General features: G+C 51.2%; 1 protein-coding gene across 1 annotated transcript in view; it reads left to right on the plus strand.

Annotated features, from left to right (window-relative positions):
- Window positions 1-5,377: 5,377 nt before the first annotated feature.
- LOC116939283 (uncharacterized) overlaps window positions 5,378-27,576 on the plus strand; it is a 36,853-nt gene continuing 14,654 nt past the window's right edge. The window contains exon 1 of the mRNA XM_032947491.2: window positions 5,378-5,811. The gene's annotated coding sequence lies outside the window, so the exon portion shown is untranslated. The remainder of the gene's footprint in view (window positions 5,812-27,576) is intronic.

Below are 27,576 nucleotides of genomic sequence, written 5' to 3' on the forward strand. Positions count from 1 at the left end.
TGTAGTTAATGCATTATTATTATTCTCTGTAAGTCAAAGTGATTTTTAGCTCACGTGAGCATTTAGGCGGTGCTCATCTCCTGGGTACAGTACTGAGCCAGTGATGGAGATTCCACATTACTATGGCAGGATTAGCACAGTTGGCTACGTATGGTGCGAAAGAAGTTAAACATACATACAACCGCTGTTTACTTCATAACAAAGTGTTATTTATTTAATCAACCCACGAGGATTGATGAGCTCAGTAACCCCCCCCCCCCCCAACCACGATGTGAACTCACAACTTTCCGATTGCAACCTGCTCGCTTTTTTGCTCAGTCACCTTGGCTGTTATTGTTTTAAGACCAAACAAAAAATCTTATGTAACTTTGTGCAAGTAAACAAAATGACAATAACAAGCAGATACATTTTGAGATGAAAATAAACGCTACCGAATAACGAAACATACGAACATCATCATTATTATCAGTTTTATTCACAATCAAGGTTATTTTGGGTGACATCGCGTAAATATAAATGTGTTGTTGACCCACCACCACCAGCTTCATCAGGCAAACCGCCTGATGAAGCTGATTGTAATCAACAGTGAAACGTCGTACTCGAATTGTAAATGTTGTGGGTTTACTCTCCAACACACCGGTGGGCTGAAGTAATAGCTAATTGCCACGTTTTGTTTACGTGACAAACCTTACTAATTGGCTGTGTCGGGTGGTGGTGGGTTAACGACACATTTATATTTACGCGATCTAACCCAAAAATAACCTTTATTATTAATATTATTGGTCGCGAAAGCCTACGCATGACACACATGTATCCGTTGTAGTTTGCATCTGTTGATCAAATATGGGAACTTCGCCTGGGCCAGGTTTCAATATCAATTGGCATTTATGGCGTATCCAGGAATAACACCCAGCCGCCACCTCTCCACCACCACTACCACCACCACAAAAGTTGTGTAAAATCAGTTAGCGAGCGCCCATTAAGGTGGCAAGCCACCCCGGTGTATGTGTGGGCCAGCAACACGCCTCACTGGCCTGGCTGCCTCCCAGTACTCACGTTGATCAGATCATCACACCGACTGGACCGACTCATAATCTTGGGTTGAGTTGACTTAGTGGAGGGCCAGGAGGCTCCGTTCAGATGCTATATGCATTCCGTGACCATGCCCCCACGACACACAAATATCCCTTGCATGACCTGTTACAGAAGATGATCTATGGATTTTTTGTTTGATATTCCTCATGTTTGAGAGTGTACGGGACAGCTTTGTTCGCATTCAAAATAAAAAAAAAATTCCGCCTCTCTCCGATGCTGAAAGTGCGGTGTAAGCGGTTCGTCAAATAATATAAATTGATGGGGAACGCACGTACACCCACACCACACGCATGTTTTATCGCCAATGTGGAAACGCGCTCACACACGCCCGCGTACGTGATTCACCATCGAGCCTAACCGCTAGAACGGAAATCCCCGTGCCATGACGCGCAATGTCTTCTCGTCTGGGCAAATCTTGCCTGCTTCACGCATCGATTGCACACGCATGTGGGTCACTGTCAGGCCACGGTTGTGCGTTTCATTGCTCATTCCTGCGGTCCTTCAACGGAGGAGGAGGAGGAGCAGGAACAGATAAAACGACATGGACAAACTCCTGAAGCCCTCTCTTGTCGTGGCCAGCAGAACCTCGGCACTGGCATTGATACTCCTGAACCATATTACCATAGTATGCAAGAATAAAGGAGAGAATCGGCACTTTAAAAAAAAATGTATATTCAAATGTTTCGTCCTGGGTAATTATATCATTGAGATGTAACCGTTCGTTTGTAATGGTGTCTCGGGGTGTCGGTTGGCACACTTAAACATGTGTACGGACGCACGTGTGTGTGTGCGTATATGTATGGAAACATCTGCCACAACGGTGTAATGGTTAAAAGTAAGGCTGAACGATTAATCGATTTCAAATCGAAATCGAAATTTTAAACAATGCGATTAGCAAATCGCAAAGGCTGCGATTTTTTGCGATTTGAAAAGTCCTATTATTTTCTTATTGGAATTGTTTTATTTTTTTATCACTATAACTTTATTTATTCAACTTAACAATTGTTCTATGTTTGATTATTCTATTTAAATTAAAACATTTTAATAAATACATGTTGGAAGCAATTCATACAGTGAGGGAAAAAAGTATTTGATGCCCTGCTGATTTTGTACGTTTGCCCACTGACAAGGAAATTATCAGTCTATAATTTTAATGGTAGGTTTATTTGAACAGTGAGAGACAGAATAACAACAACAAAATCCAGAAGAACGCATGTCAAAAATTGTATAAATTGATTTGCATTTTAATGAGGGAAATAAGTAGTTGACCCCCTCTCAAGTAAAAATATTTCTGGCTCCCAGGTGTCTTTAATACAGGTAACGAGCTGAGATTAGGAGCACACTCTTAAAGGGAGTGCTTCTAATCTCAGCTTGTTACCTATATAAAAAACACCTGTCCACAGAAGCAATCAATCAATCAGATTCCAAACTCTCCACTATGGCCAAGACCAAAGAGCTCTCCAAGGATGTCAGGGACAAGATTGTAGACCTACACAAGGCTGGAATGGGCTACAAGACCATTGCCAAGCAGCTTGGTGAGAAGGTGACAACAGTTGGTGCGATTATTCGCAAATGGAAGAAACACAAAAGAACTGTCACTCTCCCTCGGCCTGAAGCTCCATGCAAGATCTCACCGCGTGGAGTTGCAATGATCATGAGAACGGTGAGGAATCAGCCCAGAACTACACGGGAGGATCTTGTCAATGATCTCAAGGCAGCTGGGACCATAGTCACCAAGAAAACAATTGGTAACACACTCCGCCGTGAAGGACTGAAATCCTGCAGCGCCCGCAAGGTCCCTCTGCTCAAGAAAGCACATGTACATGCCCGTCTGAAGTTTGCCAATGAACATCTGAATTATTCAGAGGAAAACTGGGTGAAGGTGTTGTGGTCAGATGAGACCAAAATGGAGCTCTTTGGCATCAACTCAACTCGCCGTGTTTGGAGGAGGAGGAATGCTGCCTATGACCCCAAGAACACCATCCCCACCGTCAAACATGGAGGTGGAAACATTATGCTTTGGGGGTGTTTTTTCTGCTAAGGGGACAGGACAACTTCACCGCATCAAAGGGACGATGGACGGGGCCATGTACCGTCAAATCTTGGGTGAGAACCTCCTTCCCTCAACCAGGGCATTAAAAATCGGTCGTGGATGGGTATTCCAGCATGACAATGACCCAAAACACACGGCCAAGGCAACAAAGGAGTGGCTCAAGAAGAAGCACATTAAGGTCCTGGAGTGGCCTAGCCAGTCTCCAGACCTTAATCCCATAGAAAATCTGTGGAGGGAGCTGAAGGTTTGAGCTTCCAAACGTCAGCCTCGAAACCTTAATCACTTGGAGAAGATCTGCAAAGAGGAGTGGGACAAAATCCCTCCTGAGATGTGTGCAAACCTGGTGGCCAACTACAAGAAACGTCTGACCTCTGTGATTGCCAACAAGGGTTTTGTCACCAAGTACTAAGTCATTTTTTGCAGAGGAGTCAAATAGTTATTTCCCTCATTAAAATGAAAATCAATTTATAACATTTTTGACATGCGTTTTTCTGGATTTTTTTGTTGTAATTCTGTCTCTCACTGTTCAAATAAACCTACCATTAAAATTATAGACTGATCATTTCTTTGTCAGTGGGCAAACGTACAAAATGAGCAGGGGATCAAATACTTTTTTTCCCTCAACTGTACCTTTTAAGTTCTCATCCTTGCATCAGAATATTTAGAGCAGTTCATATTTAGATGGTATCACGTGGTAATGCTCCATCACATGTTTTAAATACATTACACAGTGAATATTGAACTGAAGCTTCACTTGAAAAAACTGTAATCGCAAATCAAATCGCAATCGCAATATCTGTCAGAAAAAAATCGCAATTAGATATTTTCCCCAAATCGTTCAGTCCGAGTTAGCAGCGCACTGCACTTACAATGCAGATATCACCGGGTCTATCCGACCTAGAAAATACACGCAATTAGTCCTTTCTCAGGTTGCGTTTTGGTGGGGTAAAGTGTGGGCAGCTCCGATCTCTTCCAAGACGTCTGGCCAGCGTAGAAGAGTAGGCCAAATGCCATCCAGAGGGGGCTCTCTAGCGGTCACTCGAGTGGAGACCTTTCTGCCAGCAGTGACGTGAGCAAGAAATTGCAGGGTTGCACCCTTAGCTTGTATATGAATATATCGGTACATCGGTGTATATTACCAGCTCGAATATGGTATGTTGAACTTCTTTCGCACCGTACGTAGCCAACCGTGCTAATCAGAGGCCGGGGGGGGGGGGAAGGACAACAAACTGAACACAAAAAACATCGTGTATCCTTTTAAATCCTACTGTAACATGGGTCAGACCGATGAAACACACTGGCAACGAAATTGAACAATAGCTGAAAAGTACACAAAAGCCAGTTGCTTGGATAATCGTTGCTTGAAATGGCACTGCGATGAAGACGGACAATGGAATGACCAGCTTGTGTACAACAGAGCGAGATGTATTGTTGATTGGCGATCATTTGAGGGATGGTATTGGGTTGGAGAGAGGCGTTTATCCAGCAGTGGATAGCCCGTGTCTCTTGTTGTCGACGGCGATATCCAGTTGTATTAATTGTCATGTTTTTTTGCTGGCACGGACAGGCTACTGCCCTCACGACACACAACTGATTCGAAGAGAAACGATTAACACGGTTGGCGACGTACGGTGCGAAAGAAGTTCAACATACATACATACATACATCCGTACATTCGTGGTTGTTTAGGCAAGTATTGTTCGCCCCTATCTATGTGTGGGGACGTGGTAAGTGACAGCAGTACCACACACACCCAACTGCCTCTATCTGTCAAATTGCTGGGGTTATGATGACACCAAAGCATGCTAGGCTGTGCCACAACCAGTTAAAAAAAAAAATTTACGCAGAGCGCCACCGCTCCCAACTCACACAAAGACAACGATTCCCGCTATAGCCTTTAGCAGACTTTTTGTGGGGCAAGCGTTGCTAGCGAGGCACCTATGAAGGCCGGCCAGCACGGCACGCGACGATGTTTACACACCGCACCCCTGTGAGCCGTAGGACCGGTTCAGATAATCGTCACTGACATCGGCCCTGGGCGGGACTCGAACTCGCGTGGCCAGGTTCACAGCGCGGCGCACTAACCACTGCGCCACCGCTCCCCCCCCCCCCCCTCACTACTCACACACACGCTGTCAATCAGTAGACGCACGCGTGCACCATGCCCCCTCTCTCGTTCTCTCAACCCCCCCACCCCCCCACATCAACCTCGCCACCCGCCCGCCACCTCCGGCCACAACCCAACCAACAGCGGGCTCCCCCCCCCACGCCCCAACTCCACCACCCAACCAGACAATATTTTTAGCAGCTCTCAGTATAGATCAATATAGGGTTACACTCCGATCGTAGTAATGCGGCCCAGCGCACCGCCAACACTGTAGGGGGCTTGTGCGCATAACGGTGTGAGCCACCACGCGGGCTACTTGCCTCCCACCACCACCATCACCACCACCCCCCCAAGTCCCTTATCTGCTCCGTCAGGCAGTTTCCTGCACGTGTCCTGGGTGAGCATTACGCCGCAAGTTGGCCCACTTTGCAACTCGCCGCGTTGTTTGCTCAACGTCGCGTGGTCGGAACAATAGCGCGTGGTGGTGGTGCTGCAGCAGCAGCAGCAAGCAAGCAAGCGTGGAGACGCAGCAGAGCACGAGGGGAGCGACGTTGAGGTAGGGAGGCGAGCGGGCTGTGGCGAACACCTCGTGGGGTTTGAATGAGTGGCGTACGTGGGGACAGGAGGACAGGAGCGCACACAAAGACCCCCCACCCCCACCCACCCACCCACCACCACCCCGCCGCCCCGTGTAGCCTTAACAGACTGTTGTGTCAAGTTGCACACGAGGGGGTGGGTGGCCAGCACACCACTCCCGGTCGCCTTTGTCTCTCCCCGAGTGGCGATGTTTTACTGCACACCGCAGCAGGTGCTCATTCGGCGGCTGACTCGACCTGGGTGTTAGTCCAGAAGCGGTTCAGAGAGAGAGAGAGATAGATATCTCGTCACTGGTGTTGTTCGCCGCGAGCGGGAATCGAACTCGAGTCGCCGGGTTCGTAGCGCAGCGCTAACCGCTAACCGATAACCGCTAACCGCTAACCGCTAACCCTGCCGCTCAGCACTCACGCGCGCACGTGGGGAGGTGAATGTGTGGGACTGGAGGAACGAAGCGCGTGGACCTCTCCACAAATCTGGCTGTCGCCTGATGAAGCTGGTTGTGATTACCGGCGAAACGTTACGGTACGCGGATTGTGAATGTTGTGGCTTGGCTCTCCAACACAACCGGTGTTGCTGTACTAAGTGACGAATTGGCCACGTTCTGTTTACGTGACAAACCTTACTAGTTGGCTGTGTCGGAGCGGTGGCGGGTTTTAACGACACAACATTTATACATTTACGCGATCTAACCCAAAACACCTCTATTATGGATGATATCGTTCGCGAAAGCCGCCTACGTGTTGAACTGGGACAGAGCGTTGGGCATTCGGGCCAAATGAGTGGACGGTCAAAGTGAGAGGTGAGAAACAGCGAAGGGGAAGCAGGCAGTGAGAGACAGACAGGGCAACTGCTGTGCGTGTGTGATGTGTGTGTGTGCAGAGAGTAGGGGCTTCGACGAGAGCGTGGCTGGAAACACACACAGAGAAAGAGAGAGAAATTAGCGAATGGCGTGGTTGGTGGTGGTGGTTGCGGAGACAGACGCGTGAATGATATCGGTCAGCGAGCTGCTAGGAGAGACGGGACAAGCGCGGCTCTCACAAGAGACACCGACGCAGGAGAGTGGAGGTCGAGACTCGTGGCGAACGGCTCTAAAGATCGAGACGAACGGGCGTCGACGAAGCCACTTGAAGGACCGACTTGGTGACTTTATTTATTCAGAACTCGCCGTCTCGTAGTCACCGCAGTGCATTTGCCGGCTAACTTGACAACGTTGAAAGTTGTTCTTGTTGTTGTTGCTTACCGAATTAGATTTTTGTTTGTTAAATGCCCCGTTATTTTTGATTGATCTAGCAGGTCGCAGACGCGTTACAGAGACAACATGCTGGAGAGTCGCCTTCTGACAGCTCCAATGTCACCGTGGCAGGCGCGGGTGGCGCGTCCCTGCACGCGAGTGGGGCCGTCGCCGTAGAGCTCAGGGTGGGGGGGGGGTGTTGCTCGTTGTTGTCGTTCTTGTTGTCATCGTTGTTGTTGTTGTTCTTGTTGTCATCGTTGTTGTTGTTGTCATCGTTGTTGTTGTTGTTGTGGGCGCGCAACGGCCCCGTCACGACAACTGCCCCCAAAGGCGGCCGCGCGCGTGCGGGGTCCCAAGCGTCCAGACGGCGTTGGCAGCTAAAAGTGTCGCACCTCGCCTCCCCTCCTCGTGGTAGGGGTAGGGGGGGATAGGGGTAGGGGGGGTACCTCGCCTCCCCCCTCGGGGTAGGGGTAGGGGGAGTACCTCGCCTCCCCCTCGGGGTAGGGGGAGTACCTCGCCTCCCCCTCGGGGTAGGGGGGGTACCTCGCCTCCCCCTCGGGGTAGGGGTAGGGGGGGTACCTCGCCGCACCGAGCAGCTCACGAAGCCGCCACCCTTGCTGCTTCGCGAGCCTCAGGACGAAACGGCGGAAGCGAGCCACGCGCGAGCCTCCTCCATCTCCCCCTTTCCTCGTCCCGCTAAGCGACTCCGACGCCCTCTTTCATCCCCCCGGCCTCGGCTCGCTCGAGGCCGGGGGCTCCACGTTGCCACGCTGCTGGGTCGGCAGCTGTTTGGAAGCGCCGCTCACAGACAACGCCCGTCCCGACTTCTCTGGGGTGGGCTGGGAGAGGGGGGGGGTGGTGAAACATCTGTGGAAAAAGAGCTTTATAGCTCATCTGATTCCTCCGGTGTAAATGAATATGATGATTCTAAATTCTCCTATCCGTTGTCTGCCAGCCGTCGCCTCCGGCCCACCCACCCTGTAAATCGCTTTCGTTGAACCTCGTTTCGATATTCGTCGTCGCGCGTTTCAGGAACGCATCGTGAAACTCGGGGTGTTTGTTTCTTTATTGTGGATTGTGCCCCAGATGTCTTGTGACCCCCGATTAATTTTCTAAAACGTTTTTTTTTTTAAGTAGGGTTTATTTAAAACAGAAATGAATGTGCAAAGGGGAAAACATTTAGGGCCCTATTAACGGGGAGGGGGTGGGGTCGCAAGAAATATGGACCACCAGTATTGTACTGTGAATGTTTCCCATGCTGTTGGGAATGCCGCTCTCATATCTGGGGTGGAGCAACCGATTCCTACTTCACTCTACTCAACATAATTCATTGTTAAACACTCGGGGTGTGACTTCCAGCAGTTACCGATTCACTCTGCAGTCATTCTCATACCGGCGGTAAACCGCCTCTATTTCACTCTTCTATCGCTTGCTTAACACGGGTACGATTCCGTGGTGAGGAATACATACCCTGTCAACCCATACGGGATACCCGTATTCTTGTACAGGGAAATTGAGTTTTCAGGTTCATACGGCGTGCAGCCGTTTCAATACGGCCAAACAATGTTTCGTCTGTTTGTTTGTGTTTCTCCCTTGCGATGGGACTTTGTAGGATGAATATTGAGATTTATAAGAGCACGTGGTGACCAATAAGGTCTGAATAAGCTAGGCACTGTTAAGGAGTTAACAGGTATGGGAATACCAAACTGTCTCGTCTCATCGCCAACGTGTTCAACCACCATCATCACCACCACCACCACACCAGGGCCGGATGAATATTATTGTCGGCCCTATGCACTTTCTGCTTCGTAGGCCTTCAGCGATAACTTTCGACAGTCGCTGCTGCTGCTGCCCAATGTTACTACCGCCGCCGTCACCCCGCTGGACTGACGTCGTTACCGCTCACACCTTCATTATTTAGTCTGCGCCCGAATTTGAATGGTTAGTGCGCTCTGCGTGCCGCAGATAAGCAGATTCAATTTGAAATTATTTAAGACAAAAAAAATTACGAGGTGAGCCTAGAAATATTACAAGCGAACATTTCTTCAACAATTTTTTTTTTACTATGATCATCATATCGGATGACGCAGCTTAGAAAGGATGCCGTTCATTTTCATCGATAACAAATTCAATGTCCTGACAAATCGACCGCGTGGAGAGCGCCATGTTGCTTTACTTTTCATTAAAGCTTAAATATTTATCTGACTGTTGTTTCAGGTGTAATACGCCTCGCTTGCAAAGAGTCAGCGACTTGTTACCCCTGCAAAGAAATCGCAACGACGAGCAGCCCATGTCAATATTTGTTTTATTCAAGAAGATATCTTGGTGACATTTTTTTTGTTATCACGCAATACGGCCCTGCACCACACTGCAACTCACGCTCGTTTTTATTCTTCCCATCGCATTGCTCCACTTTGTAATGCCCTCCTCCCATCATCGCCTCTTGTCACAAATTTGGATCATAACCTCACTCGATGCAAGAAAAAACGTGTTGACGCTTAACTATTGTCATTTCAATAGTGCGGTGTGTTCCTGGCCGCTTTGCGTTGTAGCCAATGCGATTAAAAAAAAAAGTTATTTCTTTGCTGCGTGAATATCGTTATCCTTACCAAAGACAAAGATCCCCAGTATAGCCTTAACAAGCTTTTGTGGCAAGTGCTGTTTGCGAGCACCCGATGAAGGCCGACACGCACATGAGGGGGTGGGTGGCCCACACCACGTGACGATGTTTGCACATCGCACCAGGTACTAATTTTAAGGCTGAGTGGACCTAGGAGAGGCTCAGGACCGGTTCAGATGATCGTCACTGGCGTGGACCGTGAGCGGAAATCAAACTTGGGTCGCTGCGTTCGTAGCTTAGCGCGCTAACCACTGCACTACCGCTTACCACTTGTTTTTTTTATCCTAACCAGCTGTCGTTTAACAGTGGTTGTGGAGCACGTGAGCTCTGGGCTGGGGTTCTGAAAGAAGTTCTGATGGCTCTCGGCGCATTTACCACCCAACAGCCGATGGCCCAACCATGATTTCTCAACTTGGAATTTAATGTTTCCATTCTTATACAATTACTCTTGCTGCCACCCCACGCCGCGTCGAGCGTGAGGGTTGTTTGACTGACCATACTTCACCACACTGATCAGTGCGGGTTGGTGAAGGGGTGGGGAGAGGGACTCCAACACCAATACCGGTTCAAGTGGCTGGGTTCATAGTGCAGTGCGCTAACCACTGCGCCACTGCTTAACAAAATTATGTTGGTTTATTAGGTTATCCTGGAAAGACATCACTCTTTACTCTTTGGGTCTTTCGGCAAAGTCACGTAGGTATAAAATAAAATAAATTAAATCACCAAATACATTTTATACCTACGTGATGACTTTACCGAAAGAACCAAAGAGTATGGATCCCTACAGTCACGGAAACTTCAAATCAAGAGGTCACTCTTTTTTTTTTACAATCGGTTGTATTCAGACGAGTCATTTTATACTTTAGACACGTTCCACATATGGGTCCGGCTGAGTAGAGACGCACACTCACACTTTCTTTCCGGGTGAGTGGCAACAATTGGTTTAGTGATTTAGCGAGCAGCTCGCCATTGGAAAGTTCAAATCCCAGGCAGAAGGCCAGCCAACCTAGCATCATCTCCCCAGGTTCACCAACACGAGTAAACTCCGTGGGATCTCACCGCGATACCAATTATATGGCAAATTGGCGTCTGTCCTGAGCAGTCGCATCGCTGTCAGGAGCGCAGGCGGTGCAACTGCGCACTGGCCGAAGGGGTCCAGGCACCGGGCTACGAGGATGGAAAATCTTTGACAGGGCGCCCCCCTTCCCCGCCCCCCTCCCAGTGCCATTTCTTAGATCAGGGCCCATGCCAATCACGCTGCTGTGCCACTCGACACGTGAATGTGTGAACTGTTGATATCCATCACTGGCTCAGAGATAGCATTGGGGTTGATTGCCAGTATATGTACCGAGTACGATTGGCTACGTATGGTGCGAAAGAAGTTCAACGTGGTGATGATGTTGCTGCTGTGCTGGCAGTGATGTACAAGCACAGCCAACAACAACAACAAAACAACTAAATACACTCAAGGGCCATTGCCCGAAACGTCGCCAATTATCCATGTTTATTTTAAGGCCGCAGTGTTGTTGACTAGTGTGTTGAGCTTTTAGTGCACGCAGTATACTGTAAATGATTACTCCGTCCCCGCGTGATCCACCAACCCCGCGTGCAGGGTCGCCGGTTTGAAGGCGTGCGGCACTTCGCCCACACAACAACATTCTCACCGGGCGCTTACTCCGCCCACACAAGGGCCCGCTCCCACCCCGCGCCCCGCGTGGCCCCACAGAGCCCCTGTCGGAGCTCACGTATATGTACGTTGAACTTCTTTCGCACCGTACGTTGCCAACCGCGGTGCTCGGAGGTGCCGGGGGGAGTGGGGGAGGGGAAGGACAACAAAAAAAGGTCCGGCAACCCCCATCGGCTCCCTCCTTCCCTTTGCGTGGCACCAGCGGTCGGCACACAGTGGCTTCACTCGTGTTCGTGGTGACATTCCAACTGGCATTTCCATTCCACGACTCCTGTATTTATAGCGAGCGGCATGCTTTACCCGTGGTGCTCGTGAAAATTCCCCCGCGCTCGTTTAACGCACGGGGGTACTGTAACTTGGAACGCAGTGCGATGCCTTACGTGTGAATGGTGAACTTCTTTCGCACCGTGCGTCGCCAACTCTGCTAATCGGGGTTTCCGGGGAGGATAGGGCAACAAGCTAAACACAATCATCAGTTCTAACGAAATGGGTTTTCAATCTAGATTTGAAACGTTTATATTTCGCTCTCTAATATCGGAAGGAAGAGCGTTCCAGACGGCCGCACAAGCGCACCTGAAAGCGCGCGAAGCGGTGAGCGTCTTTATTCGATGGTTAGCCAAAAGCCGCCGCCCTAAGTTAGGAGTCGGCGAGTCGCCTGTCAAATGGTGGCTGTTCCCGTGAACGTCACTCATTGATTCATCCACCCACGTTGAGGAACTCGGTGAACCAGACGCTGATTGTTTCGTCTCATCGACCACACTGTGTTCAATCAGCACCACACTACAGATTACAAGAACACACTCATCCTCACACTCACTCACCCACCCACCGACTATCTCACTTAACCACCCACACTCACACACCACACTGCAGATCACTAGAACGCAAAAACTCGCACACTCACTCACCCACCCATTAACTCACCCACCCACGCAATCACTCAACCACTCAACCACTCGCTCACCCACTCACTCAGTCACCACACTGCAGGTCACAGCTCTTGTTGTTTCTTCGCTCACACTGCTCCGTTTTGGAATTCTCTCCCATCATCGTTTCTTTGCTTTAACACGTAGGACGCTTTCGCGACCAATATCATCCATAATAGAGGTTTTTTTGGGGTTTGATCGCGTAAATATATAAATGTGTCGTTAAACCCACCACCACCCGACACAACCAACCAGTAAGGGTTCGCACGTAAACAGAACGTGGCCAATTCGTTGTTAGTACAGCACACCGGCGTGTTGGAGAGCCAAGCCACAACATCTACAATCTGAGTACGACGTTTCGCCAGTCATTACAACTAGCTTCATCAGCCAACAGCCTGATGAAGCTAGTTGTCTCTTTTTCAAAGTTTTTACAGTACCCTTGTTCAATTCGATTGTGCTGTTTATTGCGAATCTGGCCCCTTCGTGGTGGTAAACGTTAAACACCTTCAACTGAGTGACTCAGGGGCTCATGGTGGCCACGTTGGTGCAGTGACCCAGAACTGCAGACATCCTGGGTTTGAATCTGGCCATGCGTCCGTGATTAAATCGGCGGGCAGTGTCAGTTCTTACGCTTACAACACGCTTATTGAATCGTGTTGTTGTTCTTGTTATGGTCGGCCTGTAACTTTTTACTGGTAGGCAAAGGCCTCCCTCAAATTTTATAATAAAAAAAAAATGTTCCTTGCCTCGGGTTGTTCTTGTCCAGTTAGTAGCCGCCGAATGATTTGATTTTGATCTCATTGCTGCCATCCCTGCAGGCAGCAGGGAGGGGTTGGTGGATCCATAAACACCAATTGTTGTGAAACTTCTTTCCACCCGTGTGAACCATGGAGATGTCATACCCTGGCTCGCCAGGAGAAGGAGTTACAGCAAAAAATGTGAACTCGACATATTCCGTCTGTATGGGGATAGAGTGTTGCCCCCTCGCATGCATGGGTTTTCTCTAGTTGCCCCAGCTTCCTCACACTTGCATAATTATCACTCATAAATTGATTTAAAATATCTTCCATGCACGCTGAACTTATTTCGCAACGTACGTAGCCAACCGCGCCAATCTGAGTGCCACCGTCTCGCTCCGCTTCTCATCCCTTCTCAGCAGTCTTCCGCTCACGTCGCTTGATTCTGTCCCTGGTCTCTCCGCGGTTGTCATCGCGGGCGCTCGAATCTCTCCTGCTTCGACAGCAGCACCATCGGGTGGACCCTCCTGTTCCTTTTCTTTACGTCTCGATCCCTCAGCCTATCCATTGAACTCACTCCTAACATACTCCTGAGATAATGCTTCAACGCGTGCGTGTGAGAATCGTAAAACAAATGTAAATGCGTAAGCCGTGTTTGTAATGGGTTCGTGTGACGCCTGCTGCCACTACAGGCTGCTACACTGACCATAACGGAAACATCTGAATAAATTATTGCACCCCAACCGTTGGCAATTTGTCACATCGCAAGGTGGCACAAATCATTCGAAGTTCTCGTGACCATTGCGAAATCTTAACTACCTTGCCTGGTATGCAGGATGTCGTGGGTTCGATCCCGACCCTGACAATGCCTGCCGCTGTATATTTGGAGTTTGCGGTGTCTCTCTCCCCGTGGTTCGCGTCGATTATTCTCCGGGTCCTCCAGCTCGCTTCTGAAAAAAAAAATAGCTCCATCGCTCTGTGGGGCCTTACCTGGTAGAATAAAATAACAAAAATAGCTACCAGTGTTTTTTTAGTTGAATTCACCTCTTGTGAACCGACGGAATTGTTCACACGAGTCGTTACGTAGCCGGCCCCCCAGGCTCCCGCATGGTTCCGGGTGACGCGGCGGTCACACAGCACGGGCCTCCAAAAACCGTGCAAACCCAGAGACGCGTCACCGTTCATTTTGTATTTCATGCTCAAGCCAGGCCTTGCCCCACCCATCTCCAAGGGCAACATATACGCCCCGTGCCAAATGATCGCCCCCATCGCCGGGACACCGCTAGGTTATGGAACTTGAATGAGCGGTGACTTCACCGGAGCCTCCCCCCCATTCTCGCCGCCGATTGATGGGGAAGGTCGCCGGCACGATCGTTTCGCTGTGCCCACTGACTGCCAGGCGATCGATGTTTCTGCCTTCGTTCAGCTTCATGACGTGGCCTAAATACACACCACAACTGTGAGATTGTTGCTGAATATGCAAATAATCGTAACTTGGTTTAAAAGACAACCGTACTAGGGGAACTTGCTAATTCAGTGGGCGCGGAGCGGTGGCACGAAGATTATCACACTGGGATTTGAGCCCCAACAACATGAGTTTAACTCCCAGCCACGGCTAATCTCAGTGGTGATATCTCAACCAAGTCTGGACTCCTAACACCCCGCTCCCCCCACTCCAACACTGACCTTAATTTACCACGGTGGTCACTGCGGCCGGCATGGAGAAGCCTTCCTCTAGCAGTGGATTGACAAACTCTGGCGATGTTTTTGTTTCCTCCGCTATGCCAGAGACAAACTCGCCAAACAGGAAACAGAGCTAAAAGAACAAAATATGAATCAGGGACAGAACGACCAAATAGAAATGTAATTGGCCAAACAAAAGCTTCAATAGATCGGTTTGTTTTTTTAACTTACGGAGCATAAAATCCACGTTTCACCTTTGCCTTCGCGCGAGATGACTTATGACACCCTGCTTACACACAACTGCGACACCATGTTATTGTTTCCAGACAGGGGCATCGATGCGATGCATGAATAAGAATAATAATCATCGTAATCATCGTCGTCGTCTTTGCGTGCGTGGTGCCATGCGACAATGCTTCTTTCATGATCAGCCGAGCCTCCGTTCCCCCCTTGACACAGAAGACGGGGAGGGGGGCATTTGAGTGGTTAACGGCACTCGCGTTATGACATCGCTCTTGCGCAAATGCCTCGTGATGAAAAATAACCTCGCCACGCGGGCATCCCCCGCTGGGGAGGCGAGGCGCGTGGCAGCGTGGGCCGCGTTGCTGCCGCCGGCATTACAAGCGGCAAAACGACAGCTCGGTCTGGGATTGCTGCCACTGTGGTGTCAATGGGCACGGCGCAATGGACTCGTACGTTTGTGCCGCACGTTGAACTTCTTTCGCACCGTACGTAGCCGACCGTTTCTCATCGGAGGTGCCGTGGGGGGGGGGGGGGGGTGGGAGGACAACGAACTAAACATACAAAAAAAATATTTTTCAATCTAGATTTAAAAGTGCATAGCTCCAGTGGCTTGTTAATATCGGAAAGAACAACGTTCCAGACGGCCGCAGAAGCGCATCTAAAAGCAACCGTTCCTTGTTCGATGGCCAGCCAAAATCCGCTGCTGCGAGGATGACCGCGTGATGGTTTATGATCTTTGACGAAATCAGCAAAGTATCGTGGCTCATTTGTGGCAAGCACTTTGCGTGTAATGAGTGCGACCATATAATGTATTCGTTCGACAACCAGAAGCCAATGCACTCCAGAGGTCGCCGGATCGATTCGATCCTCCGGTGCGACCAGTTGAAACAACGGGGCCCGAGTTTCTAAAATCCCTATGCCTCGAGTCCACCCAGCAGTCTCAATGGATAACACCACAGTGAGTCGATTGTCAGGTCGCGTATGCTGGGGTACTGTTTGGGTTACTCCCAGCTCTTCCAAGACGTCTGGCCTAGCGTGGAAGGAGTGGACAAATACTCCCCCGAGAGGGGGCTGTCTCTCTTGAGCGGCCTTCCGCCAGCAGTGGCACGAGCAGGAAATTACAGGGCTGCGCCTTTACCTGTCACGGGATAAGTGAGCATGGCGATGATGACAATTCCCGTCGTGGACACAACGGCGTGGCAACGTGCAGATCCAGCCATGGCTGCGCGCGCGTGAGAATTTATTGGGTTTTGTGTTTTTTACAATCCCCACAGAACGCCCGCGAGTTCTGAACGTCCAGGCGAACGGAAAGAAAAGGGGACGGACAACAACACAAACGCGGCGAGGATAATCCACTCGCGAATCTAATCGCGGCCCCCCGGATTGCGACACGCGGCGCCGGTCCTGCGCGTTCGCGGTCCATCTCGCGCGCCACCGCGTGACCCCCCCCCCCCCCCCCGGACCTCGTAAACGAGCCGTAACCTGCGCACAGAATCAGAATCTGTGCTTATACAGCAGGAGGAATCCGATGAGCTGTGAAGCTCTTTATTTTTCACAGATGTCCAGTAGGCGCGCTCCACCACTCGTCTGCCGATCCGCCTCTGTTTTAATCCGTCGGTATGTCTGTGGTCCGATTAGCGCGCACGGTTGGCTACGTATGGTGCGAAAGTAGTTCAATTTGCACACATTGACATGCGTACATAGATGGACATACATACAGTGACATGCGTTTCCCAAATCGTTTATATGTTTTGCTTGTTTGATTATTATTCTTTATTGTGTGTGGGGGGGTGGGGGGTCGTCACAAATGATATCCTCATTGTGAAATCAGACGGCTATGACCCACGAGGTGAAGCAACGCTCCTGCTGAATCAGCTGGCTCAGCGGCGCCTCGTGTCGTTATAGTTAACATCTCGGCACGATGGCAGCGAGATGTTCACTACCTCGCCTGGCATGCAGGAGCTCGTGCGTTTCTATCCCGACCCTAACGCCTGCTGTATATTTGGAGTTTGCACGTTCTCCTCGTGATCGGGTGGATGTTTCTCCAGGTCCTCCGGTTTTTCCCTCTAGATTTAAAACCAACGCGCGTTTAGAGTATTTGGCTGCTATACATTTACACGTGATAAGCCACTTCGTTGAGCTATCATTCGTGGCCAGGTCGCTTCTGAAAAAAATAGCCATATAGCTCAGTGGAGCCTTCCCTGGTAAAATATAAAGTTTATTTTCAAAAAGCTTTGATATCAGGGATTGCCTACGAAGACAATGCCAGAGAACCAGCTCGAGTGTCGCTCCAATATACCCCGAGAAGATGCTTCTTGCAGTTCTGCAGAAGAACGTGTGGCAGTGCGTTCTGGAAAAGTTTTGTTTCAACTTCAATTGATTTTCCCTTACCAGAACTCCAGACACAAGGATGAGTCCTGTGTGCGAGGGGTGACCCGGGTCACCAAAATGATGGAACTTAACAGCAGAGACAACCGAATAAAAATCAGAGCAGACAACAAAAGTCACCGCATTACAAGGAGACATAAAACAGTGAAGGAACGTACATAAATAAATACAAATATACTTCCTGTAACTAAATTTGGCTCGGATAACTTACTTTTAGAAACCGCGTACTGTACGGTAAAACAGGGTGGCCGTCAAAATAGTCAGGACGCGTAGGGTTATTTAATTAGTTTTAACACTGGAATTATAGCATTTAAATTGTTTGTTATTCAAGTTAATATTTTATCCATTGACATTATTAATATCTGGGGTTTTTTTCTCTCCCTGTGGCGTCACCTTATATCCGTCGTTAAAAAACATTTCGACCAAGAACCCGGAATGAATTGAGACAAAGCAGAAATGATGGATGTTCAAATATTATTCCTGTAACGTGAAAAAAAACCTATATTAATTCAAAAAAATAATTCATGCGCACACACGTTAATGTTAAAAGAAGTCGGTTTGAATATTCTTACAATAATTTAAATAACCCTATGTGATTTGTTAAGCTTAATATAATAACCCTATGTGTCCTGACTTTTGGGCCGCCCTGCATATGTATGTAGTGACTGACTCAGATACCCTAAAAGTAGAAGGCACTGTTTATTAAACAGCGTTAACAATTCACACTGGATAACTACGGTTCCCAGTCAGGACAGCTGGTAGACTGCCTGACCGGCGACGCCGAGATGGTGAAGACGGAGACAACGGCGGAGACTCCAGCAGCACGACGGGATCCCCCCACTCCAAACGACAGCCACGAGGTCCCCTCCCATGGCCCCTCTTATACTGTCAGCGTGGTCAGGCTCTGCCCCGGCCACAGCCTCCCTTCTGGAACCTACTAGCAGGTTCTCGATGTGCCCCTTCCGTAACCTTTTCCCTACATCCCTATCTGGTCTATCACGTGACCTGCTGTCAGTCAGGGCTGATGTAGATGCATATCCACCTCCCTTCCAGCAGCCAGCACGATGCTACTAAGTGACCGTTTCTATGTCACTACATCACCCCTACACCCCCCGTAAAAAAAAAAAAAAACAGTAGTCCCGGCTGACATCCATCCTCCGCATAGCAGGAACTGCAAGAACCATATAAAACCAACCGGGAGAATTAACAAATACCAACGAGAACCCACAGTAATGAACCCGGACCCCAGGGATTGAACAATGTCCGACGATCGCCAGCGTGCCGCAGCCCACTAGCGTCGGGAAGGACCCCAGGTCAACCATTAGCCACTGCCTGGCTCGCGTCTGCGGCCACCTGCCAGACGGCGTTTGAACTAATTTGGTCAACAACAAAAATGGGCGGGCTATCAAAACCTAACAGTTTTAGAGCGGGTCCTCGTCCCCAGGCCCCCAGGCGGAACAAGAATGGGCTTCCTTGGGACCCCCGGGACGATGTGTAAATGGCCCAATGGGCGCGACATCCCTTGGAGATGTGGCCCCGCAGGCCGCACTTAAAGCAAGCGACCGGGGACCTCCACGTTGGAAGGGGGTCCCTCTTCGCCGTTCTCGCTCCCTTCGTTGTCCCGTGCCATCCTTCCCATGCGGGCTCCTGACAAACGAAGCACAGGATTGCTCCGGCTCCTGATGCTCCGGCTCGTCCTCGTCCTCCGAGAACCCTGCGCAGGCGGCCACCCTGGGCCACCGCTGTAAGTTGAAATGGGCTTGGATGCATTGGGCTAGCTTCAAGGATGTTAAGTCGTCCTCTTCTGTGGCAGGCAGAGAAACGCCCATCTCCTGGGCCAGCGATAGCAACCTCTGAAGCGCCAGAGAGTCCAGCGCCGTCTGCTCGATCTGCGGATGTGCGACGTAGCCCAGTCACAGCAACACGCTGTGAAAGGCGAGGGGCGTCTCAGTCTCCCCCCGTCTTGGCAGCACGAATTTCCGACGCGCGTTGGACGGCGGGTCGAAAATGGCAGCCATCTGGGCACACGCTTGAGGCAGCGTCGCTCTGTCCGCTGCGGAGATTGCATTGAATGCCACCAAGGAGTCAGTGTCCAAAGTGGCGGGCAGAGCCCGCAGCGCCTTCTCGTCAGACCATCCCGCGAGGGCGCAAGCAGTGGTGAAACGGCGCTGGAAAGCTGTCCAGTCACCCCACGCGGCCACAAATTCCTGGACGAACAGCAGCCGCTTCTGAAGAGAAGGCACCTCCGGACGAGACGCCGACGGCAAGTTGAATTTGGCGGGAAGCGTTTCCCGCCCAGTCGAAAAGAATGGCGGCCGATTTTGGCGCCCCGCTCGCGGCGGGGGAAATGGCGACCACTTGCGTGGGCTGGAGCTCCGCCGTTTCCCGCGCTTGCCCGACGGCAACGGTTGATATGCCCGCCCGCTGCCCCCGTGCTGCAGCGTCCTCTGCAGGCACTGCAACCCCCAAGCTGGGCAACCAGCTCTGCCGCAGCAGAGAGCAAGCCCGCGGGGGCGTGCGTTGAGCTCGCGCCACCATTCTCCTCGATTCCGGGGCCGTCGGGGAGATAACGTCCCCGTCGTCCTCATCACCCGAGGACACAATAGCTGGAGTCTTCTTCTTGGCCGACTTGAAAATACTGACTAATTCTTTCGACACTTCTGACTCCAAATGTAGTGACTGACTCAGAGACACTAAGAGTAGGAGGCACTCTGTTTATTAACACGGCCTTAAGAGTTCACGGTTCCCAGTCAGGACAGCTGGTAGACTGCCTGACTGGGGACGCCGAGATGGTGAAGACGGAGACGGCGGCGAAGACTCCAGCAGCAGCACGACGGGACCCCACTCCAAACGACAGCCCTGAGGTCCCCTCCCGGGGCCCTCTTATACTGTCAGCGTGGCCTGGCTCTGCCCCGGCCACGCCCCCCCTTCTAGAACCGACTAGCAGGTTCTCGATGTGCCCCTTCCGTAACCTTTCCCCTACATCCCTCTCTGGTCTATCATGTGGCCTGCTATCAGTCAGGGCTGCTGTAGCTGCAGATCCCCTTCCCTGCCAGTGCTATGCTGCTAAGTGACCGATTCTATGTCACTACATGTGTAGTAGTCACTTCAGAGACACTAATAGTAGGAGGTACACGTTTATTCTATACTTCCACAGTACAGGGGATAACTAGACACGGGTCAGGATAGCCAGCAAACTGCCTGACCCACAATGCCGAGGAGGTGAAGACGGGGATGAAGACTTGCGTAGACAACGTGTTCCATTCCAAACGACAGCCCCGACCCAGCATCGGGACCTCCCTCTTATCCTCCCCAGCGTGGCATGGCTCCGCCCTCGGCCAAATCCCCTTCTGGAAACTACCAGAAGATTCTGGGCTTCGCCCCACATGTCCCCTCTGTCACCTTGACCCTACATCCCTTACCCCGGCCTATCACGTGCCCTGCTGGCAGACCGGCTGCTGTGTCCTTAGATCCCTCCTCTCTGCCAGCAATCGGGGCTATGCGCTCCAGTGGTACATTTCACCTGCGCTGCTGGTAGACCGGGCTACTACACCCACAATCCCGCTGTCTACCAGTGACCAGCGCTACGCGCCCTAGTGACCCATACTATGTCACTACACATGTATATAGGTCAAATTAATTAATTTAGTTTTTATGCCTACATGACTTTACCGAAAGAACCAAAGAGTATGAGTATATAGGTCATTCCCCGAGATACGAACATCTGACTTACGAACATCCGAACTTACGAACGAACCGCCGTAACATGTTTTTGTCTTTGACCACCAAACTTGCGAACGTGCGATTGCACTTACGTACTTACGAACCGAACCATGGAACTATTTTGTCTGGTGGAGCGATCCTCCGCAAGATGTAATGAGTCCCAGCGTCCCACGTGACGCACAACGGCAGTGAACCGTTCGACTCAAGCTCAGGGAAAATAAAAAACTATATTTATTTCTCTCTTCACTTTATTTTGTTTTATTTATTTACTATACAGTATTCGTGATGGTGTTACATGTAAATGTACAATATTTATTTTTATCTATGAGTTTAACAATACTTCCCTTTTTTGTTGAACCACAATACACTTATTCTATGGTTCTTTCGGTAAAGTCACGTAGATATCTACTTAGATATAAATTCCTGCAGTCACGAAAGTTTTAAGTCAAAACACAACACACTTTATAACACTGACAGTTGCGTACAACTGAATACTGAGTTCCGAGGGTACGAACAAATCGACTTGCGAACGGGCTCTCAGAAACGTGACCCGTTCGTAAGTCGATGACTTGTCTGTACGTGTGTATGTATACACTGCGTGTAGAACAATCATACTGGTAGGAACCTCTGGTTACAACAGCCCACAGGGGATTATTGTGTCCGTCCGTCGTGCATCCAAAAATGGGAGGGGTGGGGCTGGGTGGAGAGGGGAGGGTGGGGAGGGGCTGGGTGGGGAGGGGAGGGTGGGAAGGGGCTGGGTCGGGAGGGTGGGGAGGGTGGGGCTGGGTGGGGGGGTGGTAGGGGTGGGGCTGGGTGTGGAGGGGCTGGTCACCCCGTGGTGCCCTTATAAAACTCAACGTTTAACCTACTCACGCCGGCTTGTGCCCGCCCTCACAGTCGGGCATATTGTGCGGAATACACCACGTGGTGCCGCCGTTGACCCTGGTCATTGACCGAGCAACCCAACGTTCCTACCAGCTCCCTCCGCAGGAATGTGTTTAATGTGAAAAAGAGGAATGTAACCAAGTACGCTCATGCAAAGCCTCATGGAAAACAGGTGACGCAAAGGGAGGGGGGGCAATCTCAGCCGCCGTCTTCGATCGCAGTACACAAGTGCGCGTGTGTGTGAGCTGACGAGATATAATTAGCCCCGGTCATTCCTCAGCATTTGGAAAAGAGACTTGGGAGAGATAAAAAAAAATTACTGCTGCCCAAACGCAATGTTTGTGGCTGCCTGTCTGCTGTACTCATAGCACGCACGGTGCACATGCGCGTAAGTGTCCGTGGTGGTGTATGTGTGTGTGTCTGAGTGCGTATGTGTGGGTGTATGTGTGCGTGTGTGGGTGTATGTGTGCGTGTGTATGTGTGCGTGTACGTGTGGGTATACGTGTGTATGTGTGCGTGTGTGGGTGTATGTGTGCGTGTGTATGTGTGCGTGTACGTGTGGGTGTACGTGTGTATGTGTGCATGTGCATGTGTGGGTGTGTATGTGTGGGTGTATGTGTGGGTGTGTATGTGTGGGTGTTTAACTCGTGGTTTCGTGGTAATTAATTGAAGGTGGAGGGGTTACCAGCCCCTCGCACTCGTCCAGAGCCCCCGTTTAGCCCCTGTGGTGGACACATTTGCCCTGAGGGGAGGAGCCAATCAAAATTGGATCTCCCCCCACAGCACTGTCCATGACAGAGATCTGGGCAAGGTCCCATCGGTGAGCTCCTCCGGCGGGCAAGGCTGCGATGGCTGGGTCATGTAGCCCGCATGCCCAGCCACCGCATGCCGAAACAGCTTTTGTTCGGCCGGATCAAGGGGGCTAAGCGGGCGCGGCACGGGCTAGAGAAGAGATGGAGTGATGTGGTACAGGATTACTTGGAGCTGAGTGGACTTGCCGATGACTGATACCAGCCGTGTCAAGATCGGCTTCTGTGGAGGAGGCTCGTGAAGGATGCTACTGGGCAGTTGGAGGTAGTCGCCCTCCAACAACAACGGAGGGCGGAGAAGCGACGCTCAGAACAACGAGCGGAGCGCCGGGTGGCTAAAGCACAGCAGGTTCGCACAGTAGGGGGCACAGGTGGTGCATCAGCCAGTGATCTCAGTCAGTCGACCCGTGGCACCTGGGTCTGCCCCGTGACCTCCTGCCAGCGGGCGTTCGACACTTCACGTGGCCTCAGGGTGCACATAGCTTGGCACAAGCGTCGTGGTGACGTCACCGCCACTTAGTGGCGAATGGCGGTTGTTGTGTGGGTGTATGTGTGGGTGTATGTGTGCGTGTGTATGTGTGGGTGTATGTGTATGTGTGCGTGTGTATGTGGAGCTGATCTGCCCTCTGACCATCGACTAGTCATCTGTAAGATGCGCCTGCCATTCTTCCACTCCGGTGGTGGGTGTACACCCAGGACCCCATTCAAACCTAAAGTGGCCTGGTCTCAGTTATCTGATTAAAGTTGCAAGCGAGAATTTCATCATCGCTTGCGGCTGGGGTTGGCATCGACCCCCACTCCTCCTGATGTCGAGGGTAAATGGGCGAGGTTTAGGACTGTGACTCTTGCAGCTGCAATGGCTGCTTTGGGTACACGGTCCAGACCTCTCCAGAGACCCTGGCTGACAGAGGAGATGTTCAGGATGGTTGAGGAAAAGCGACAGGCCCACTGTCATCGGCTACAGAATCCCACGTCAGAGAATGAGGAGGCTTACCGCAGCCTTCGCTCGGAGGTTCGGAGAGCCGTGAGGCGCTGCAAGGATGGGTGGTGGTCGCGGGTTGCTGAGGAGATGGAGTCTGCCTCAGTGGCCCGTGATCACAAATCTCTATTTAACTCCATCAAAAAAGTAACCTGCAGCGCCACACCTATTACCATCATTAGGGGAAAAAACGGTGATCCAATCTCCGACCCCCAGGAACAGGTTTGCAGATTTGCTGAGCATTTCTGTGAGGTCCTGGGGGAGAGAAAATCCCTCAGCCAGGAAAACATCGTGGCACAAAGTGAGGATGACCCTGCTGAGGCTGCGGTGCCTCAAATATTGGAAGAAGTCACCCCCTGTGAGTGGCTGGCTGAGGTGCCATCTGTTGAGGAAGTACTGAAGGCAATCCGGAGTCTGAGACCAGGAAAGGCAGCGGGCAGAGGTGATCTCCCAAGCGAAATGCTGAGGGAGGGTGGCGTTTGTGCACAGACTGCCCTATATGACATCATAACAACGGTCTGGACCACTGGACAAGTTCCGCAGGATTGGAAGGATGCCCTGGTGGTCCCCCTTTTTTAAGAAGGGGGACCGCACAGACTGTAACAACTACAGGGGCATCTCACTCCTCAGTGTGCCAAGAAAGGTCCTGGCAAGGATTATTCAACATCGCCTTGCCAAGCACGCTGAGGAGAGGCTTGGAGAGCCCCAATGCGGTTTCAGGAAAGGGCGGTCCTGCACACATGCCATATTTTCTGTCCGTCTGCTACAGCAGAGGTGTAGGGAATTCCAACAAGACCTACATCTCTGCTTTATTGACCTGGTCAAGGCCTATGATACCATCAGTAGGCCTGGGCTCTGGGTTGTTCTTCGTGCTTTTGGAGTACCTGACCCTCTGCTCACGATCATTAAGGACCTTCATGATGGTGAGCGTGCCCGGGTAAAACTACGTGGCCGGGAGTCAGAGCCATTCCCTGTACACCTTGGGGTGCGACAGGGATGTCCTCTGGCTCCCACATTATTTAACATCTATTTTGACCACGTAGTTCGTGAAGCCTTCAATAGCTGTACAGGGGGAATCTCCATATGGTACAGATATAATGGGAGGCTGATCGATGCCCGGGTGCGGTCAAGGGATGGCTCCCTATTGCTCAACCACGTTATGTATGCTGATGATTTGGTAATAGCTGCTCATTCAGAGGAGGAGTTGGAGACGCTGCTGCTGAGACTGGAGCGTGCCACTAAGAGGTGGGGCCTTACCATCAGCCCCACCAAAACTAAGCACCTGCCTGGGTATTTTGTACCATCGGGCACTCCACCCCCACAACTCCCAATCGGTGATGGGGCAGTTGTGGAGAGAGTGGAGAGTTTCCCATACCTGGGCAGTGTGCTTATGACCGGCTCCAGTTTAACAGCAGAGGTCTCACTCCGAATCAGTCGAGCGGCAATATATTTTCATCGGTTGCGTAACGCTGTGTGGAAGCTACCTGGTCTGTCGCTCCGCACTAAGCTTCAGGTCTTCTCGGCCACGGTCATTCCCTCCCTTCTCTACGCTTGCGAAACGTGGACCCCCCTAATGGAACATCTTCGCCGGTTAGAAACATTTAGGCTGGCCTGCCTACGATCCATCTTGGGTTTAACCAGACTGGATTGTGTGAGGAGCTCACAAATCCTTGAAAGATCTGGGCAAGGTCCCATCGGTGAGCTCCTCCGGCGGGGAAGGCTGCGTTGGCTGGGTCATGTAGCCCGCATGTCCAGCCACCACATGCCGAAACAGCTTTTGTTCGGCCGGATTGAGGGGGCTAAGCGGGCGCGGCACGGGCTAGAGAAGAGATGGAGTGATGTGGTACAGGAGGACGTGGAGCTGAGTGGACTTGCCGATGACTGGTACCAGCGGTGTCAAGATCGGCCTCTGTGGAGGAGGCTCGTGAAGGATTCTACTGGGCAGTTGGAGGCAGTCGCCCTCCAACAACAACGGAGGGCGTAGGAGCGACGCTCACAACAACGAGCGGAGCGCCGGGTGGCTAAAGCACAGCAGGTTGGCACAGTAGGGGGCACAGGTGGTGCATCAGCCAGTTATCTCGGTCAGTCGACCCGTGGCACCTGGGTCTGCCCCGTGACCTCCTGCCAGCGGGCGTTCGACACTTCACGTGGCCTCAAGATGCACATGGCCTGGCACAAGCGTCGTGGTGACGTCACCGCCACTTAGTGGCGAATGGCGGTTGTTGTTGTTGTATGTGTGTGTATGTGTGGGGAGCGATAGTGTAGTGGTTAGCGCTACGCTGCGCTATGAACCTGGCGACCCGGGTTCGATTCTCGCTCACGGCCAACACCACCAGTGACGATTATCTGAACCGGTCCCGGGCCTCCCCTAGGTCGACTCAGCCTCAAATGAGTACCTGGTTCGATGTGTAAACATCGCCACTGGGGAGACAAAGGCGGACGGGCGTGGTGTTGGCCACCCACCCCCTCGTGTACCGTTCCGGCCTTCATAGGTGCTCGCTAACAGCACTTGCCCCTACAGTCTGTTAAGGCTATGCGGGGGATCTTTGTCTTTGTGTGTGTGCATGGGGATTGGTGGTGCAGTAGTTAACCCACTCGGCAATGGTTCAATTCCAGGCGAGGCGAAACGTAAATTAACTTACGTATCACAACCTCCATTGGGCCTCCCCTAGGTCAACTCATCCTTGCATAAGTACCTCATGGAAGTGTGGGAACAGTATTACCAAGCAGACAATGTGATCCGTCTTGATGCTGGCCACAAATACCCCCGTTCGCATGTCATTCTGCCCTTCATAGGTGTCCGCCAACCGCACGCGTCCCTATGGTATATCTGTGCCCGTGTGTCCGATCCCCGTTGGCTTTCCCGTTCGCTGTCACCACGGCCGTGGTGATGATGATTATGATGATGCAGCGGCCCGATCTGTAGCCCTGGCGAGCTCACCCAGAGGGCAGGGACCAAGAGAGGGCCCCGTGCCAGTCCGTCACACAACGCCAGGGACGCGAGAGACGCCCCAATTCGCGTTCAGAGGCGATTTAGACCCCTGCGGAGAGAGACGTTCGCGTGGTTAGCGGTGGTGGTGGTGATGGTTACGCTGCCTGTAGTCCAGCACTGTGCAGGCAGCAAAGAGGGTTGTTCGATCACCACACAAATTGGATTGTGAAACTTCCTTCCACACGTGGGCGTCGTGGAGGTGCCATACCTTGCTAGGAGAAGGAGCTCGCTAGGAGAAGCAGTTACAACAAAAATGTGAACTTCGCCTGGTCCGTATGTACGGGATAGAGTGTAGCCCCCTCGCACGCGTGGCTTTTCCCTGGGTGCTGCAGTTTCCTCCCGCTTGTATAAACATTCAGTAATTGACTGAAAACATCTTCGTGCATGTATGTACAGTATGTTCAACTTATTTTTGCACCGTATGTAGCCAACCATGCTAATCGGAGGTGCAGAGGAAGGGCAATAAACTAAACACAAAATATAGTTTTAAAGAAATGAGTGCTTCATACATCTATAAAAAAGTGCATAGCTCCAGTGGCTTCCTAATATCGGAAGGAAGAGCGTTCCAGACGGCCGTGGAAGCGTGTCCAAAAGCGCGCGATGTGCTGACCGTCTTTGTTCGATGGCTCGCCAAAAGCCGCAGCTGCGAAGAATACCGGAGTTCGCGTGATGATGGTTTATGCTCCTTTACGAGATCATAAAGGTATCTTGGTTCATTTGTGGGCAAGCGCTTTGCGTGTAACGAGTGCAACCTATATCGTGTTATTTGTTTCGGAAAACCGTTCAGAAATTATGGATGCAGAGAAAGAAAATTTTACAAA

This window comes from Petromyzon marinus, chromosome 5 (genome assembly GCF_048934315.1).
Source record: "Petromyzon marinus isolate PM22_M1 ecotype Great Lakes invasive population chromosome 5, UKy_Petmar_22M1.pri1.0, whole genome shotgun sequence".
In the NCBI taxonomy this organism is placed as follows: domain Eukaryota; kingdom Metazoa; phylum Chordata; class Hyperoartia; order Petromyzontiformes; family Petromyzontidae; genus Petromyzon; species Petromyzon marinus.